Genomic DNA, 20,035 nt, shown 5'->3' with positions numbered 1-20,035 from the left:
TCGCCACATTACCAAAAGGATGTAGATGCTTTGGAGAGGGTGCAGAGGAGGTTCACCAGGATTTTGCCTGGTATGGAGGGCGCTAGCTATGAAGAGAGGTTGAGTAGACTAGGATTATTTTCATTAGAAAGATGGAGGTTGAGGGGGGACCTGATTGAGGTGTACAAAATCATGAGAGGTATAGACAGGGTGGATAGCAAGAAGCTTTTTCCCAGAATGGGGGATTCAGTTACTAGGGGTCATGAGTTCAAAGTGAGAGGGGAAAGGTTTAGGGGGGATATGCGTGGAAAGTTCTTTACGCAGAGGGTGGTGGGTGCCTGGAACGCGTTGCCAGCGGAGGTGGTAGACGCGGGCACGATAGCATATTTTAAGATGTATCTAGACAGATACATGAATGGGCAGGAAGCAAAGAGATACAGACCCTTAGAAAATAGGCGACATGTTTAGATAGAGGATCTGGATCGGCGCAGGCTTGGAGGGCCGAAGGGCCTGTTCCTGTGCTGTAATTTTCTTTGTTCTTTGTTCTTTTGTTCTTTCAAGGTTTAATAAATTTCATCTTTCTTCTTTAAACCAAAGAAAGCCTATTTGTACTCATTGCTTTGCCTTATAATTGGAAAGCTGTGAACAAGGATTCACAAAGGGGGAGCTCAAAACACAGTGTGTTTAAAATTAAACCCTGTTACAAAAAGACCAGGTGAAGATAGTAATAGACCCTAAGACACCTTTCGCATCTGGTTGTAACACCACCCTGTGAAGTCCTTTCAGAATCTTGTATTTTTCAATTATATTATCCTTCATTCTTCCAACTTCAAAGAGTATAGGCCAAATTTACTTAGCCTCTCATCATAGTATTAGGACCAGGTGAGAAAGGTGTCTATGGGTCTGTTACTATCTTCACCTGGTCTTATTGCAACAGGGTTTTATTTTAAACACACTGTGTTTTCAGCTCCCCCTTTGTGAATTCTTGTTTACAGATTTCCAATTATAAGGCAAAGAAATGAGCACAAGCAGGCTTTCTTTGGTTTAAAGAAGAAAAGTGAAATATATTAAACTTACTTAAACTCTAATACGGTTCACACCTATGGATATATGACACGCCCACACTAGCATGCACACGCAATATACACATGCAGATAGGGTCAGAAAGGAGAACAAGAAAAGATAAAGTGGAACAGTTTGAAGCAATATCTTGTTACTGTGCTTCGCTCACGGTATAATCCTTTTGTAGGTAATTCTTGCGTTTCGTTGGGGCCCAGTATTCTGCTTAAACCTTGCTCACGTAAGAAACTTTTCTCTTTTTAAGGTTCATGTGTCCTCATAAGATTCAGTTCCCTGAGAGATAAGCAGGCAGACAGGAGAGGAGGTAATTCTTGCTTCAGTTTCAGGAGCACATGGCATTCTGAGTTCAAATTCTGTTTTTCCAGTTTAAAACTCCCCTGGTTGGCCAGCAGGTGATCATGTGACTGACTGGTTTGACCAGGTCTCTTCTGTGTATTGGGGCAGGGACTGGTTCCTTTGTTTCAATACTGTCTGGTACTACGCAAATGTCCTTCCAACCAGGGGCTTGCAATTTTAAGTTTTCATGTTCATGTGGCGAAATCTTGTATGCCTCCGTCTTAGCAGGTGGGGGGTTTGCCTGACACCTGCACACTCAGGGGAATGAAATGCGATTTGAAGAAAAACGGCACATTTCATTACAGAGTTTGAGAGAAATATAAGATACAGAAAGAAAAACCATGCATTTCTCTCAATCATTTACATTCATTCACCACTCTTAAAGCTTATTAAAACGGGTCTGCTCTGGGTGCCAGAGCTGCTTTGGAAACTAGAAGCATAGAAAATAGGAGCAGGAGTAGGCCATTCGGCCCTTCGAGCCTGCTCCGCCATTCATTATGATCATGGCTGATCATCCAACTCAGTAACCTATTCCTGCTTTCGCCCATATCCTTTGATCCCTTTAAACCCAAGAGCTATATCTAACTCCTTCTTGAAAACATACAATGTTTTGGCCTCAACTGCTTTCTGTGGTAGTGAATTCCACAGTTTCACCACTCTCTGGGTGAAGAAATTTCTCCTCATCTCAGTCCTGAAAGGTTTACCCCTTATCCTTAGACTATGACTCCTGGTTCTGGACTCCCCCACCATCGGGAACATCCTTCCTGCATCTACCCTGTCAAGTCCTGTTAGAATTTTATAGGTTTAAATTTTTTTTTTCTCAGGATAGTTCGAGGGAGGCAGGTCTATCCTGAACTTTGAGTCATGCAAAGAATTTTAGCTTCAGGGGCTAGGTGGTTCCCTTTTCCACTGACTGTGGGGGAGGAGTCTTTGTTACTCTCCCCTTTGTTCTCTGGGACACTCCTATCTGCAGGTATTTGTGCAGACTTAACTGTATTCTCCTGTGACACCTCAACTAGATGAGGCATCACCCTCATGGTTTCTCTGCCCCCTAGAGATCTCTCTTTGTCGCTGCAGGTTCCTGTAAATGCTATTAGCAACTCTGGTGTGGTGTTTCTAGAGTCTGCATTTACATAGGAGGATGTGGGGTCTAACTTTTCACATTTTTCGGGGTTGGTTGACCAGACAGTAGGGGTTTTCATCCAGGATTCTTCCCGGACTTCCTTTAACTTGCCCTCTTTTTCCCTTTTTCCTCTTCTCTTTCTTAACTTTTGCCAGCTTTGTGCCTCCCTGTCCCCTTTAGTTCTTGGTGGGGATCCCTCACAGATCAACAGCCCTCTGTGGAAGGTCCTCCTAACACCGGTACAGGACTTAGGAGTGTAGGTTTCACTGTAGGTTGGGGTTTCCCCTCAACCTAGCACATGTGGCAACACCTGCAGTACTCCACCAGATCTTTGTGGAGTTTTAGCCAGTCAAACTGCTGTCATATGCAGACTTTGGTCTTTCGTATACCAGCATGTACAGCTACTGTAGTCTCATGGGCCCTTCTTAATATTTCTCCCTGGTACCTCTACGGCACCACTAACTGGTGAACTACTGTCCACTCCTTGCTTTCAGGTCCGTGTGGAGAACTCCATTTCCTCATCAGTTCCTTATTCTTTAAATAATAGCCCTCTGCTTCACTTTCAGACTAGGCAGCCTATGCTAACGCTTGCAATACTGGGTCGGCTCACTGAGCCTCACTGAGGGAAAATCCATTTAGTTCATTTGCTGGGTCTCCTAGCTTTCCAAAGAAAGTCTCGGACAGGCAGACCTCAAGGTCATTTGCCTGCAGTTCCAATGCAGTCTCCTCTGGGGGCAGCTGGTTTGATCATGGCCTGATTCATTACACATTCAGGGAAACTGCAGGAGACAGTCTCCTGCCACTGCCCTGTTTCTCTGACCTCGTGTGGTCTTTCTTTCACTATTGGGGGAGTTACCACCTTCGCCCCTGCCAGATCATTACTTAGGAGCAGGTCAACCCTGTCCACAGGCAAACTAGGGACAATCCCTACAGTTACCGGTCCCAAAACTAGGTCGCACCCCAGGTGTACCTGGCGTACAGGTACAGGCATATACTGCCCTCCAATATCATTCACCACCATTCTGGTGTTCACTGCACACTCTGGGGGAAAGGTCAGGCCTTTTCCCAGTAAAAGGGATCTGGTGACCCCTGTGTCCCTTAGAATTACAATAGGCTTGCTTGCCCCACTTGAGGGACATGGGGTTACTTTCCCTTCAAACACAAAACCCTGATAAACTTCAGGAATCCTATTAACTTTTCCTGCACTGGCCATATTAAACTTCCTGGGTTGCAATCTTACTGCCATTAAAGCCACAGCTTGTTTTGTGTTTTCCAGCAGGGTCCTGTCTGCACTGAGTGGGTGTGCCCTGATTAACCCTATCGCTTTCCCCTTTAGTTTCCAGCAGTCAGCTTTTAAATGCCCTGCTTTATTACAATAGAAGCACACAGGTTTCTGGGTCTCACTCTTGCTCACAGCACCTTCCTTTTTGGCTGGAGAAGGGCCTGCTGTGTCTCCTGCTTTCCTTTCACTTCCAGGACTGCCTGGGCAGATATCACCTTCCCACCCTTTGTCTTTTTCAGATTTGTAGGGGTGATCAGGAAAGGTTCTCCCCAGGGAAACTGACTTATAAATTAAAGCAAACTTATTGGCCAGAATGACCGCTTGCCAGGCTCCCTGAACCCGCTGCTCCTCTACATGGGTTTTTATTGAGAATGGGAGAGAGTTTTTCAATTCCTCTAACAGGATTACTTCTCTGAGAGTCTCATAGCTGAGCTGTATTTTTAAAGCCAGCTGCTTACTTTTAAACTCAGAGAAGTTTGATTAGCTTGCTTCTTGAGGGGTCTAAACTTTTGGCGATGGACTTCGGGTACTGATTCATATGCCCCGAGGATAGCATTTTTGGTCAGTTCATAATTTGATGAACTCTCATCTGGCAGCAAGGAATAAACCTCTTGGGGTTTTTCGGTTAGTTTGCTTTGCAGTAAAAGAGACCGGGCCTCAGCTGGCCATTTTAGCTGCCTTGCCAGTTTCTCGAAAGACATAAAAAACACTCCTACAACTTCATCATTGAATTTGGAATTAATTGAGTTAGTTTTAGCGATCTCGTACCCAGCCCTTAATTGTGCTCCTCCATATTGGCCATGCTTTCACGAGGGTTTCTCTGTCGCCCCCTAGTTAACTCAAGCCGCTTCAGCTCTCTCTCTCTTTGGATTCTTTCCAGAATATTCTTTTTCTTTCTCTCGCCCCCTCTCTTTCCTTCTCCTGTCTTTCTCTCTCTCCCTCTTCTCTCTGTCTCGTTCCCTCTCCTGTCTTTGTTTTTCTTCACGTTCCATCTGGAAGGCACTTTCTTTCTCCCTCTCTCTCTCTTTTTCTCTCTCCCTGTCTTCTAATTCAAGTTTCTTTTGTTCCAATTGTATCTTTGCTAGCAGTACGCTGTATAGGTCTATTTCTAACACTGCCTCTGCTTCTTCAGATTCAAGGGAAAAATGGTTGGCCTTAGATTAGATTAGATTAGATTAGAGATACAGCACTGAAACAGGCCCTTTGGCCCACCAAGTCTATGCCGACCATCAACCACCCATTTATACTAATCCTACACTAATCCCATATTCCTACCAAACATCCCCACCTGTCCCTATATTTCCCTACCAACTACCTATACTAGTGACAATTTATAATGGCCAATTTACCTACCAACCTGCAAGTCTTTTGGCTTGTGGGAGGAAACCGGAGCACCCGGAGAAAATCCACGCAGACACAGGGAGAACTTGCAAACTCCACACAGGCAGTACCCAGAATCGAACCCGGGTCCCTGCAGCTGTGAGGCTGCAGTGTTAACCACTGCGCCACTGTGCCGCCCCTTTTTTTTAAATCTCTATAGTATGTACAGCCCATATTTACAGTATATCAGGCAATTTCCCCTAACCATTTTCCATCAGGAGTTCAGACTTCCTGGCCTTGCCACGTACAGTGATCCCACACTGCTCAGCCATTTTTCTCAACTCATCCATAGACAGAGCTGTTAACTTATCCCAAGTTACTTCACCCTGGCTTGGAGAGCTACTCGCTTCAGTTGCAGACATGTTAGTATTCAATCACACACAATCACATTTTGATTGGGAACAATTTGGCTTCCCACTTCCAATTTCACTCCTTCGTCTGTGGGTAAATTCCGGATGCTAGCACCCAATTTTCTGTTGCGTCCTGGTGAGAAAAGTGTCTCGGGGTCTGTTACTATCTTCACCTGATCTTATTGTAACAGGGTTTAATTTTAAACACACTGTGTTTTGAACTCCCCCTTTGTGAATTCTTGTTCACAGCTTTCCAATTATAAGGCAAAGAAATGAGTACAAACAGGCTTTCTTTGGTTTAAAGAAGAAAAGTGAAATTTATTAAACTTACTTAAACTCTAATATGGTTCACACCTATGGAATTACGACATGCCCACACTAGCATGCACATGCAATATACACATGCAGATAAGGACAGAAAGGAGAAGAAAAGATAAAGTGGAACAGTTTGAAGCAATTACTGTGCTTTGCTCACGGTATAGTCCTTTTGTAGGCAAGTCTTGTGTTTGTTGGGGCCCAGTATTCTGCTTAAACCTTGTTCACGTAGGAAACTTTTCTCTCTTTGAGGTTCAAGATTTAGCTCCCTGAGAGATGAGCAGGCAGACAGAAGAGGAGTTAATTCTCACTTCAGTTCCAGGAGCACATGGCGTTCTGAGTTCAAATTCTGTTTTTCCAGTTTAAAACTCCCCTGGTTGGCCAGCAGTGGTCAAATGACCGACTGGTTTGACCAGGTCTCTTCTGTGTATTGGGGTGGGGTCTGGTTCCTTTGTTTCAATACTGTCTGGTACTATGCAAATGTCCTTCCAGCTAGGGGCGTGCAATTTTGTTTTCATGTTCATGTGGCGAAATCATGTGTGCCTCCGTCTTGGCAGGTGGGGAGGTTTGTCTGACAATAGCACAATCCTTTCAATCCAGGAACCAATCTAGTGAACCTTCACTGTATGGCCTCCAATGCAAGTATATGCTTCCTTAAATATGGAGACCAAATCTGCACAGGGTATTCCAGTTGTGATCTCATCAAAGCCCTGTGCAATTGTAGCAAGAGTTCCTTATTACGGTACTCCAATCCCGTTGCAGTAAAGGCCAATATGCCATTAGCCTTCCTAATTGCTTGTTGTACCTGCATGATAATTTTCTGTGATCCTTGTAAGAGTATACCCAAGTCTTGCTGAACATCAACATTTAAAAGTTTCATGCCTTTTAAAAAATATTCTGCTTTTCTATTCTTACTACCAAAGTGAATAACATCAGACTTACCCACATTATACTCCATCTGCCACCTTGTTGCCCACTCACTTAACTTGTCTATATCTCTTTGCAGCCTCCTTGTGTATTCCTCACAGCTTGCATTCCCATCTAGCTTTGTATCATCAGCAAACTTAGATACATTACTCTCAATCTTTTCGTCCAAGTCATGAATATAGATTGTAAATAGCTGAAGCTATTTCAAATACAATCTCAAAGTCTCCATGCAGGTCTACTCTATTAACATCAACACATGGGAAGTAAATGCCTAATCATGACCAAAATGGCAATCCATCATCAAAAATGGTGTCAAGACCATTCAATTAAGAAGATCAGCCACTGCGAGAGAACAGTGAGATAGATGGAAAGGGAAGGCAGCTGCTCAAGCCAACAATCCACCACCACCTCTGCCAGCTGACAACCAATTTCCTCACTGTGAGAGAGACTTTAAGGCTAAGATAGGGCTCATAAGCTCTTTAAGAACTCACAGCCAACACTGACACCTCACTTCCACCAATCCATCTACAGGGAAGAATCATCCTTGACACAAGGGATTACTAATGATGATGATTGCCCCCAACTCTATGAGCCTGTACCTTGCATATTAACCTTTTGTGTGGCACCTTATTGAAAGCCTTTTGGAAATCCAAGTAGACTACATCTACTGGCTGCCCTTTATCTACTTTACTAGTTATATCTTTAAAAAAATCTAATTAATTTGTCAAGCACTATTTTCCTTTTGTAAAACCTTGTTGTCTCTGATAATACTGCTGAGGCTGGTCAATTGAAAATTTCAAAACTGAGATCAACACATTTTTTAGAGATACAGCACTGAAACAGGCCCTTCGGCCCACCGAGTCTGTGCCGACCATCAACCTCCCATTTTTACTAATCCTACACTAATTCCATATCCCTACCACATCCCCACCTGTCCCTATATTTCCCTACCACATACCTACACTAGGGGCAATTTACAATGGCCAATTAACCTTTTTGTTAGGTAAGGTTATTAAAGATTTTGTAATCAAGGCAGAGTTAACATACAGATCAGCCATGATCTAGCTGAATTCTGGAACAGGCACAATGTGCTGAATGGCCAACTCCCACTCCATCAGGATTGTGCAGTTTTGGACTGCGCACTGACTTCCTCACATTAAAGGAAGACATGCGCAGTCCACTGCTAGTGACACCAGAGACTATATGGTACTTGGAGGTGAAACTGGAAAGAACTCAGTGCTTTGCGGAAAACACCTGGCCTGGGGGTTGTAAGGCCAGCGAGGTATATCCTGCTGTAGTGAACAGAAGTGTTTAATAAAGCTTGTTAAATATTTGTTAAAGTTAAATCTGTGACTTCAAGTGTGATTCTTCACCTTAAATTGAACATCGACAATGAGGTTATAAAGACAAAAAATGCAGAGGTAAATTCAGAGATATTTACGATTGTATCACAGCATTTGCTGGAACAGGCGAGAGGAGCCCGGAGATAAAAGAGCCGAGGCCTGAGACCAGAAGCAGCGGCAGTGGCGAAAGCACACTGTTCTGTTCAGTGGACCGGCTTGACCAGCAAAAATCGAAGTGTGACATCACAGGAGAGCTGGTAAGTGATTGGTGGGTATTTCTTTTTTCCGTGTGTCTTTTTGTGTTTTTTTTTTATTTGGCCAAGTGATTTAAATCAGGAGACGGCACTACAGGTTAAGAGTACACTTAAAGAATCCTTTTATTTTAAAACACTGAGATCCTAATTAATTAATTAAATAGAATAGAGATGGCCGGGCAGACGATGTGTTGCAGCTGTAGTACGTGGGAGCTGGTGGACGCCAGTGCGATCCACGGTGATCACATCTGCACCAAGTGTTGGCTGCTCGAGGAACTTCGGCTCAGAGTCGATGAGCTGGAGTCCGAGTTGCGGAGACTGCGACACATCAGGGAGGGGGAGAGTTACCTGGACACTGTGTTTCAGGAGACAGTCACACCCCTGAGATTAATTACATCTAATTTGGACCGCGGTCAGAAACAGGAGGGTGTGACTGCGAGTGAGGCAGGTTTGGGGATCCAGAATTTAGCTTTGGAGGATTCTCAGTCAGTGCCCTTATCCAATAGGTACAAGGTTCTTGCTCCTGATGTGGATGAGGGCACAGACTGCAGGGAGGATGAGCGAACTGACCACAGCACCATAGTTCAGAGCGCCATTCAAGTGGGGGGAGAAAATAAAAATGTTGCAGTCATAGGGGATAGCATAGTTAGATGAATAGATACTGTTCTCTGCAGCAAAGATAGAGAGTCCCGAAGGCTGTATTGCCTACCTGGTGCCAAGGTTAAGGACATCGCTTCTGGGCTAGAGAGGAACTTGGAGTGGGAGGGGAAGGATCCAGTTGTCGTGGTCCATGTATGTACCAACGACATAGGTAGGACGAGGAAAGAGTTTCTGCTGAGGGACTATGAGCAGCTCAGGGCTAAATTAAAAAGCAAAACCACAAAGGTAATAATCTCCGGATTACTCCCTGAGCCACGTGCAAATTGGCATAGGATAAATAAGATTAGAGAGGTAAATGCATGGCTCTAAGGTTGGTGTGGGAGAAATGGGTTCCGATTCATGGGACACTGACACCAGTACTGGAGAAAGAGAGAACTGTTCCGTTGGGATGGGCTGCACTTGAACCATGCTGGGACCAGTGTCCTGGTGAATCGTATAACTAGGGCAGTAGATAAGGCTTTAAACTAAATAGTGGGGGGTGGGGGGGGGGGTTCAATTGAAGGGAAGTTTAAAAAATTGAAAAGTAACGAGAGAGCAGACGTGCAGGGTAGTGAAGGGGCATACATTAATCAGAGTGTGACGGGAAGGGAGAGAGAAGACAAGCAGAAGAGTACAGCAGAAATTAGAACCAGAGAAATAAAATGGTAAAAAGTCAAAGCTTAAGGCTCTTTACCTGAATGCACGTAGCATTTGTAACAAGATAGATGAGCTGAGGGCACAGATAGAAATAAATAAATATGATTTGATAGCTGTCACAGAGACGTAGTTGCAGGATGACCAGGACTGGTATCTCAATGTTCAAGCATATTCGACATTCCAGAAGAATAGGCAGAAAGGAAAAGGAGGTGGGGTGGCTTTGTTATTAAAGGACGGGATCAGTGCAGTTGTGAGTAATGATATAGGTGTAATAGATCATGATGTCGAGTCAGTTTGGGTGGAAATAAGGAATAGTAAGGGAAAGAAATCATGGGTGGGAGTGGTCTATAGGCCCCTGAGGAGTTGCCTCTCTGTAGGACAAAATATTAATCAGAAAATAATGGAGGCGTGTAAGAAGGGCACTGCAGTTATCATGGGTGATTTTAATCTGCATATAGACTGGACAAATCAAATTTGCAAAGGTAACATGGGAGATGAATTTGTAGAGTGCATCAGGGATTGTTTCTTAGTACAATACTTTGCAGAACCTATCCGGGAACAGACTGTTTTAGATTTGGTAATGTGTAATGAGGTAGGATTAATAAGAGATCTTGTAGTTAAGGATGCCATTAGGGGAAGCGATCATAACATGATAGAATTTCAAATTCAGTTTGAGGGTGAGAAACTCAGGGATCAAACCAGTGTCTTCAACTTAAACAAGGGCAATTACAGAGGTGTGAAGAAAGAGTTATCTAAAGCGGGCTGAGAAAATAGACTACAGGGGAAGTCAGTAGATGAGCAGTGGCAGACTTTTAAGCAGATATTTCATAACACATCAGCAAACATTTATTCCAGTAAGAAGGAAGGATTTGAAGAGAACGATGAACTACCCGTGGATAACAAAGGAAGTTAAGGAGAGTATCAAATCAAAAATAAAGGCGTACAAAGCGGTGAACGCTAGTGGTAGGCCAGAGGATTGGGAATTTTTAGAAACCAGCAGCGGATGACTAAAAAACTAATAAAGAGGGAGAAAATTGATTATGAGAGTAAATTAGCAAGAAATATAAAAACAAACAGTAAGAGCTTCTACGGGTATATAAAAAGGAAGAGAATAGCTAAAGTAAGTGTGGGACCCTTAGAGGATGAGACTGGGGAATTAATAACAGGGAACAGGGAAATGGCAGATAATTTAACCAATATTTTGCATCGGCCTTCACGGTGGAGGACACTATAAACATCCCAACAATAATAGATGAGCAAGGTGTAAATGGGAGGGAGGAACTTGTAATAATCTTTATCATGAGGGAAAAGGCACTGGACAAACTGATGGGACGAAAGGCAGACAAGTTGCCAGGACCTGATGGCCTGCATCCAAGGGTTTTAAAAGAAGTGGCTGGAGAGATAGTGGAAGCATTGGTCATAATATACCAAAACTCCCTGGATTCCGGTAGGGTACCAGCGGAAAACCACTAATGTGACACCCCTATTCAAGAAAGGATGGAGACAGAGAGCGGGAAACTATAGACCATTTAGCTTAACATCTGTCATTGGGAAAATGCGAGAGTCCATTATTAAGGAAGAAATAGCAGGACATTTAGAAGTGGCGCAGTGGTTAACACCACAGCTCCAGCGACAAGGGTTCAGTTCTGGGTACTGCCTGTGTGGAGTTTGCAAGTTCTCCCTGTGACCACGTGGGTTTCTGCCGGGTGCTCCAGTTTCCTCTCACAGCCAAAGACTTGCAGGTTGATAGGTAAATTGGCCATTGTAAATTGCCCCGAGTGTAGTTAGGAGAATGGTGGGGATGTGGTAGGGAATATGGGATTAATGTAGGATTAGTATAAATGGTGGTTGTTGGTCAGCACAGACTTGGTGGCTATTGGTGGTTGGTGGTTGTTTGGTGGTTGTTGCTATTACAGAGACTTGGTTGAGGGAAGGGCAGGATTGGCTGCTAAATGTTCCAGGCTTTAGAAGCTTCAGGCGGGATAGTGGGGGATGTAAAAGGGGTGGGGGAGTTGCATTACTGGTTAAGGAGAATATCACAGCTGTCCTGCGGGAGGACACCTCAGAAGAGTCATGCAGCAAGGCAATATGGGTGGAGCTCAGGAATAGGAAGGGTGCAGTCACGTTGTTGGGGGTTTACTACAGGCCTCCCAACGGCCAGTGGGAGGTAGAGGAGCAGATATGTAGACAGATTTTGGAAAGATGTAAAGGTAACAGGGTTGTGGTGGTGGGTGATTTTAACTTCCCCTATATTGACTGGGACTCACTTAGTGCTAGGGGCTTGGATGGGGCAGAATTTGTGAGGAGCATCCAGGAGGGCATCTTGAAACAGTATGGAGATAGTCCAACTAGGGATTGTCCATTCTGGACCTGGTATTGGGGAATGAGCCCGGCCAGGTGGTCGAAGTTTCAGTGGGGGAGCATTTCGGGAGCAGTGACCATAATTCCATAAGTTTTAAGGTATTTGTGGATAAGGATAAGAGTAGTCCTTGGGTGAAGGTGCTAAATTGGGGGGAAGGCTAATTATAACAATATTAGGTAGGAACTGAAGAATTCAGATTGGGGGCGGCTGTTTGAGGGTAAATCAACATCTCACAGGTGGGAGTCTTTCAAATGTCAGCTGATTAGAATCCAGGACCAGCATGTTCCTGTGAGGAAGAAAGACAAGTTTAGCAAGTTTCGGGAAGCTTGAATAACACAGGATATTGTGAGCCTAGTCAAAAAGAAAAAGGAAGCATTTGTAAGGGCTGGAAGGCGAGGAACAGATGAAGCACTTGAGGAATATAAAGACAGGAGGAAGGAACTTAAGCAAGGAGTTAGGAGGGCTAAAAGGGGTCATGAAAAGTCATTGGCAAACAGAATTAAGGAAAATCCCAAGGCTTTTTATATATATATAAAGAGCAAGAGGGCAGCCAGGGAAAGGGTTGGTCCACTCAAGGACAGAGATGGGAATCTATCTGTGGAGCCAGAGGAAATGGGCGAGGTGCTAAATGAGTACTTTGCATCAGTATTCACCAAAGAGAAGGACTTGGTGGATGATGAGCCTAGGGAACGGAGTGCAGATAGTTTCAGTCATCTCATTATCAAAAAGGAGGAGGTGTTGGACATCTTGCAAAGAATTAAGGTAGATAAGTCCCCAGGGCCTGATGGGATCTACCCTAGAATACTGAGGGAGGCAAGGGAAGAAATTGCTGGGGCCTTGACAGAAATCTTTGCATCCTCATTGGCTACAGGTGAGGTCCCAGAGGGCTGGAGAATAGCCAATGTTGTGCCTTTGTTTAAGAAGGGTGGCAAGGATAATCCAGGAAATTATAGGCCGGTGAGCCTTACGTCAGTGGTAGGGAAATTATTAGAGAGGATTATTCGGGACAGGATTTACTCCCATTTGGAACCAAACGAACTTATTAGCGAGAGACAGCATGGTTTTGTGAAGGGGAGGTCGTGTCTCACAAACTTGATTGAGTTTTTTGAGGAAGTGACGAAGATGATTGATGAAGGAAGGGCAGTGGATGTTATCTATATGGATTTTAGTAAAGCCTTTGACAAGGTCCCGCATGGCAGACTGGTACAAAAGGTGAAGTCACATGGGATCAGAGGTGAGCTGGCAAGATGGATACAGAACTGGCTCAGTCATAGAAGACAGAGGGTATCAGTGGATGGGTGTTTTTCTGAATGGAGGAATGTGACTTTTGGTGTTCTGCAGGGACCAGTGCTGGGACCTTTGCTGTTTGTAGTATATATCAATGATTTGGAGGAAAATGTCGGTGGTCTGATTAGTATGTTTGCGGACGACACAAAGGTTGGTGGAGTTGCGGATAATGATGAGGATTGTCAGAGGATACAGCAGGATATAGATCGGTTGGAGACTTGGGCGGAGAAATGGCAGATGGAGTTTAATCTGGACAAATGTGAGGTAATGCATTTTGGAAGGTCCAATGCAGGTGGGAAGTATACAGTAAATGGCAGAACCCTTAGGAGTATTGACAGGCAGAGAGATCTGGGCGTACAGGTCCACAGGTCACTGAAAGTGGCAACGCAGGTGGATAAGGTAGTCAAGAAGGCATACGGCATGCTTGTCTTCATCGGTCGGGGCATAGAGTATAAAAATTGGCAAGTCATGTTGCAGCTGTACAGAACCTTAGTTAGGCCACACTTAGAATATTGCATGCAATTCTGGTCGCCACACTACCAGAAGGACGTGGAGGCTTTGGAGCGGGTACAGAGGAGGTTTACCAGGTTGTTGCCTGGTCTGGTGGGCATTAGCTATGAGGAGAGGTTGGAAAAACTCTGATTGTTTTCACTGGAACGACGGAGGTGGAGGGGCGACATGATAGAGGTTTACAAAGTTATGAGCGGCATGGACAGAGTGGATAGTCAGAAGCTTTTTCCCAGGGTGGAAGAGTCAGTTACTAGGGGACATAGGTTTAAGGTGCGAGAGGCAAAGTTTAGAGGGGATGTGCGAGGCAGGTTTTTTACACAGAGGGCGGTGAGTGCCTGGAACTTGCTGCCAGGGGAGGTGGTGGAAGCAGATACGATAGCGATGTTTAAGAGACATCTTGACAAATACATGAATAGGAAGGGAATAGAGGGATATGGGCCCCGGAAGTGCAGAAGTTGTTAGTTTAGGCAGGCATCAAGATCGGCGCAGGCTTGGAGGGCCGAATGGCCTGTTCCTGTGCTGTACTGTTCTTTGTTCTTTGTTCTTTGTTCAAAGGGCCTGTTTCAATGCTGTATCTCTCTATGACTTATTAACATAATGCAATCAAACAGAGCTAACATGGTTTTATGAAAGGGAAATCATGTTTGACAAATTTGTTCGAATTCTTTGAGGATATAGTGGATAAAGGGGAAGCAGTAGATGTGGTGTATTTGGATTTGCAGAAGATAAGGTGCCACATAAAAGGTTATTGCACAAAATAGGAGATCAGGGTATTGGGGGTAATGTGTTGGCGTGGATTGAAGATTGGTTAACACACAGAAGATAGAGAGTCAGGATCAATGGGTCTTTTTCAGGTTGGAAAGCCGGAACTAGTGGGGTGCCACAAGGATCAGTCCTAGGGCCTCAACTATTTACTATCTATATTAATGGCTTGGAGGAAGGGACTGAGTGTAGTGTTTCCAAATTTGCTGATGATACAAAAATTGGTGGGAAGGCATGTTGTGATGAGGACACAAAAAATCTGCAAAGAGATATAGATGGGTTAAGTGAGTGGGCAAAAACGTGGCAGATGGTATTCAATGTGGAAAAGTGTGAGGTAATCCACTTTGGTAGGAAGAATAAAAAGGCAGATTATTATTTAGATGAAAGACTACAAAATACTGCAGTACAGAGAGATCTGGGTGTTCTTGTACATGAAACATAAAAGGTCAGCATGCAGATGCAGCAAGTAATTAGGAAGGCAAATGGAATTTTGGCCTTTATTGCTGGGGAGTTAGAGTTTAAACATAGGGAAGTCTTGTTACAACTGTACAAGGTGTTGGTGAGGCCACACCTGGAGCACTGTGTACCGTATTTAAGGAAGGAAAAATTAGTGTTGGTAGCAGTTCAGAAAAGATTCACTCGGCTGATTCCTGGGATGAAGGGTTGTCTTATCAAGAACGGCTAAACAGGTTAGGCCTTTATTCATTGGAGCTTAGAAGAATAAGGGGTGAGCTTATTGAAACATATAAGGTTCGAAGGGGGCTTGACAGGGTAGATGTTGAGAATATGTTTCCACTGGTGGGGTAATCTCGAATTAGGGGACATAGTTACAGAATAAGGGGGCACACATTTAAAACTGAGCGAAAGAATTTCTTCTCTCAGGGGGTGGTGAATCTCTGGAATTCTCTACCTCAGAGAGTTGTGGAGGTTAGGTCACTAAATGTATTTAAGGAGGAGGTAGATAGATTTTTGAAATCTCGGGGAGTCGAGGGTTAGGCAGAGCAGGCCAGAAAGAGGAGTTGAGGTCCAGGACAGATCAGCCATGATCTTATTGAAGGGCGGGGCAGGCTTGAGGGGCTGAATGGTCTACTCCTGCTCCTATTTCTTATGTTCTTATGTTCTTATGGTATGTCTGCAGTTCGAGGAATTGAGCCATTTGATCTGACAGGTGATGCCAGTATCATCGGTATGAAATAGAAAGAGTGGCTGGAGTTTGAAGTGTATGCTGACAGTCATGGTTTGTTTTTCATCAAGGCGATAGAGGTGCACAATGCACAGTGGCGAGCCTTATTACTGTTCAATGCGGGTGCGTCCATGAGGGAGACTTTCTAGACGTAGCCTGACATGGAAGAAAAGGGAGATAATGAATGTGCAGCGTAAGCTTTGAAGGACCATTATGTGGTGATGGCAAATACCACATTCCAAAGGCATGTTTTCCATCAAATGAGACAGAATGAGGGGGAAACAGTAGTCTAATTTGTGACTCGTTTGAGGCAGGCATCGGATGGATGCAATTATGTTGCGAAAGATCTGAATAACTAGATAATGGGCTGGATTTTACCAAGTCCACGACGTCGGGCTCTGTGTCAGGTGGTCGTGTGCGGGAAGGCCGGAAGATAGTTGCAGCAAAGGCCCATCACGGAGCTCGGCACCAAGAGAGCTCAGCCTGATTCCCCCCCAATGGCGACGAGGCTCCTTGGCGGCTCCCCCATTGCTGCGTGATGGGATCTGCATCTACATATTCAAATCAATGACATGAATAAATTTAAATGAACTTACCCGCAAACTTCCAGGCCTGCCGCAATCCTCAGTGCGGCAGCCGGAACTCCCGTGTCTTTAATTCCCCGTGTAGGGAAAGCCGGTGTAACACTGGTGGGGAGGGGGGGAAGAGTTAAGATTTTCAGTGCAGGGGGTAGGGCGGGGTTCAGGATGGGATCAAATAAATGTAATGAGTGTAGAGGATGGTGGGAAGGGATGCACTTTAAACATTCTGTGGAGGAAGGTCAGATTTAAATGCCAAGTGCTTTTGTGGGGGAAAGGGCAAGTTTTTATTTATTTATTTAGAGATACAGCACTGAAACAGGCCCTTCGGCCCACCGAGTCTGTGCCGGCCATCATCCACCCATTTATACTAACTCTATACTAATCCCATATTCCGACCACATTCCCACCATCCCTATATTCCCTACCACCTACCTATACTAGGGGCAATTTATAATGGCCAATTAACAATCAACCTGCAAAACCGGAGCACCCAGCGAAAACCCATGCGGTTCACAAGGAGAACTTGCAAACTCCGCACAGGCGGTACCCAGAATTGAACCCGGGTCGCTGGAGCTGTGAGGCTGCGGTGCTAACCATTGCGTCACTGTGCCGCCCAAGTTGTTAATGTAGTTTTTACTGCGGGGGTGGGAAAGGGCCATTAGAATTTTATTTGATAAATTCTGGGGGATGTATCTTTAAAAGTTTATATATGCTGGCAGGGCTGGCTGCCCTTTGCTGGCGTTGGGCAGCCCGCCCATTCCACGTGATTGTGGGGGGGTGTGGGCTGCCCTCAGGAGCAATGGCGGGCTCTTAAAATCCAGCCCAATGGATCAGGTGATCCAACACTGAAAGTCAGATAAGTTGAGGCGTAGGCAGCTGGAAAGAGGAAGATGACACTTTGAAAATAACAGCTGTATTGGAAGCATTGGATGGACAAGTTCACAGCATGAAACTTGGTCCCATTTCTGCCAATGGCACGACCATATCTAAGGTTAATCCAGTGACACAATGGAATTCAGGTTTGTGCAAATGTAAGCAGCAAACGTCTGAGAGAGAGTGTTTCAGATGTGGCAGCTTGAAGCGCTATGGAAGAGATGATTGCTGTCCTGCCAAAGGAAAAATATACAGAAAATGTGGGGGCAGAGACCATTTCATCAAGAAGTGCAAAAACAAAGCTGAACAGAGTGGGAAGCCTGGCAAACCATGTAAAGGAAAGAGAGATGGAAGTAGTACAATTGTGAGACAAGTTGAAGAAGATGCAATGAGTGAGGACATGAATATCAATCGTGAATACATGTTTTCTGTCAATGGAAGCAACCATGAGAATGTTCCAGTGATTGTTGGGGGTGTTGAAGTGAACATTATTGTAGATTCAGGTAGTGACAGTAATGTCATCAGCAGAGCACTGTGGGAGGAACTGAAGACAAAGAGAATCAAGCGCACATCTCAAAGTGTCAAAAAGCTTTATCCTCACACATCTAAAACCCCACTTCAAACTGTTGGATGTTTCACTGTGAGTAAGAGCTGGAGATCAGAGTATGGAGGCAGAATTCATAGTGATTGAGGAGGATTGTGAGCCTCTTCTGAGTAGAGAAACTGGACAAGGCGAGGGAGTGCTACACATTGGATTGAAAGTGAATTCTGTGAAATCCTATGTGGAGCTTCGAGAGGAGTTTGAACCAGTGTTTCAAGGAATTGGGAAGTTGCACAATTGCCAAGTAAGATTAACAATTGACAAGAATGTGAAGCCTGTAGCTCAGCCTGTGCGTAGAACACCTTTTGATCTGAGAGGGAAAGGTAAGGCAAAGTTCAAGGAACTGGTTGACCAAGACATCATAGAGTCAGTTAAAGGACATACACACAGATCTTCACTAGAGAAGGAAGCTGAATCATTCGTGCAGTTTGAGGCAGTTCATGCTACATGGAGAGCAATGACAACTAGAGAGCCAGACAAAAATCCAGAATTGAATGACATCAGACAGAGAATCCAAGCTGGAATTTGGGAGAATTGTCCATTCAGAGCAAACATTATTATACAAGATGAACTGTGCACAATTGAGAAGTGTATTCTCAGAGGTAACAGACTTATAGTGCCACAAAAACTTAGACCTAGACTGGTGATGCTAGCTCATGAGGGTCACTTGGGAATGGTTGGTACTAAGCAAAACTTATGAACTGAAGTCTGTTGGCCAGGGATGGAGAAAGATGTGGAACAGTTTGTCAAAACAGGTCTTGGATGTCAACTTGACTGTAGACACAATCTACCAGAACCAGTACGCAGCTAGACTATGGGAGAATGTAGCAGTTGACTTCTTAGGTCCATTTCCATTAAGAGAGTCCATACTAGTAGTAATTGACTATTACAGCCATTATTATGAGTATGTGGTAATGAAGTCTACAATGGCAGATAAAACAGTGTTTGCATTGACTGAAATATTTGCAAGGCATGGTCTACCAGTCACTTTGTATTCAGACAATGGGCCACAATTCATTTCACTAACCTTTTCAGATTACATGCATGTCACAGGGTTTCACCATCACACAGTAACACCTAAATGGTCACAGGCAAATGGGGAAGTGGAAAGACAAAACCAATCCTTAGAGAAACGGATGAGCATTGCTCGGGCTGAGGGTAAAGATTGGAAGGAGGTGCTGTTGTCATGTGGCCATGTATAGAGCAACTACACACAAAACGATGGGAAACAGCCCAACTGAGTTGTTATTTGGATGCAAAATAAGCACCAAGATAACAGAGCTGAAGAACATTAGAGTTGAACAGGATGTTTGAGATCACGATGCTGAGAAAAAGGATGCTGCAAAATTTTATGCTGATCACAGAAGGAGATCTAGACAGTCTGACGTGATGCCAGGTGATGAAGTGTTGCTGAGACGGGAGAGTCTGAGTCAGATGGATACACCATATTATCCCAAGCCGTACACTGTTGTTCCCAAGAAGGGAAACAGTGTAACTGTGCAGTCGCCTGAAGGAGTTTGGTATGACAGAAATTCTACATGCATTCAAAAGCATCATGGTGACAAAGATGCAACAGCAGATGAACCAGATGTAGGAAATAAGGTGAAACTGGCATTCGGCAATTCAGATGTCCAAGCCAGGGATGTTGTTGTCAGGCAGACAGCTTGCTATCAGAGGGAGAAACATCAGTTCCAGAGGAGCCAACAACATTTCCTAATCCTGCCGTGGTGACCAGAGTTCCCGGGACAACAGGCAAACCACAGTGCAAGAGGAGACCATCAAAACGATATGAAGATTTTGTGTTGTAATTATGTTCAAAACAAAATGGTTGTCCGCCGAATGCTGCCCTTGAAAGCAAAGGAAATTGAAGAAATTAATTTACTCAGTGAGTAAGGAAAATCATGGACATGAGAACAGAAGTGTTTAATAAAGCTTGTTAAATCTTTGTTAAAGTTAAATCTGTGACTTCAAGTGTGATTCTTCGGCATGAGAAGTGACAAAGGTTATTATCGGTTTTGTACTCAAGGCGGAGTTAAAATGAAGATCAGCCATAATCTAATTGAATGGTGGAACAGGCTCAAGGTGTTGAAGGGCCTAATCCTACTTCATCAAGATTGTGCAGTTGTCGACTGCGCACCAACTTCCTCATGTTAAAAGAAGACATGCGCAGTTCACTGCCAGAGAGACTGAAAAGGCCTGCAGCGATGGACG

The sequence above is a fragment of the Heterodontus francisci genome, chromosome 5 (assembly GCF_036365525.1).
Source record: "Heterodontus francisci isolate sHetFra1 chromosome 5, sHetFra1.hap1, whole genome shotgun sequence".
Classification (NCBI taxonomy): Eukaryota; Metazoa; Chordata; class Chondrichthyes; order Heterodontiformes; family Heterodontidae; genus Heterodontus; species Heterodontus francisci.
Note: the sequence above shows the minus strand (reverse complement) of the source record.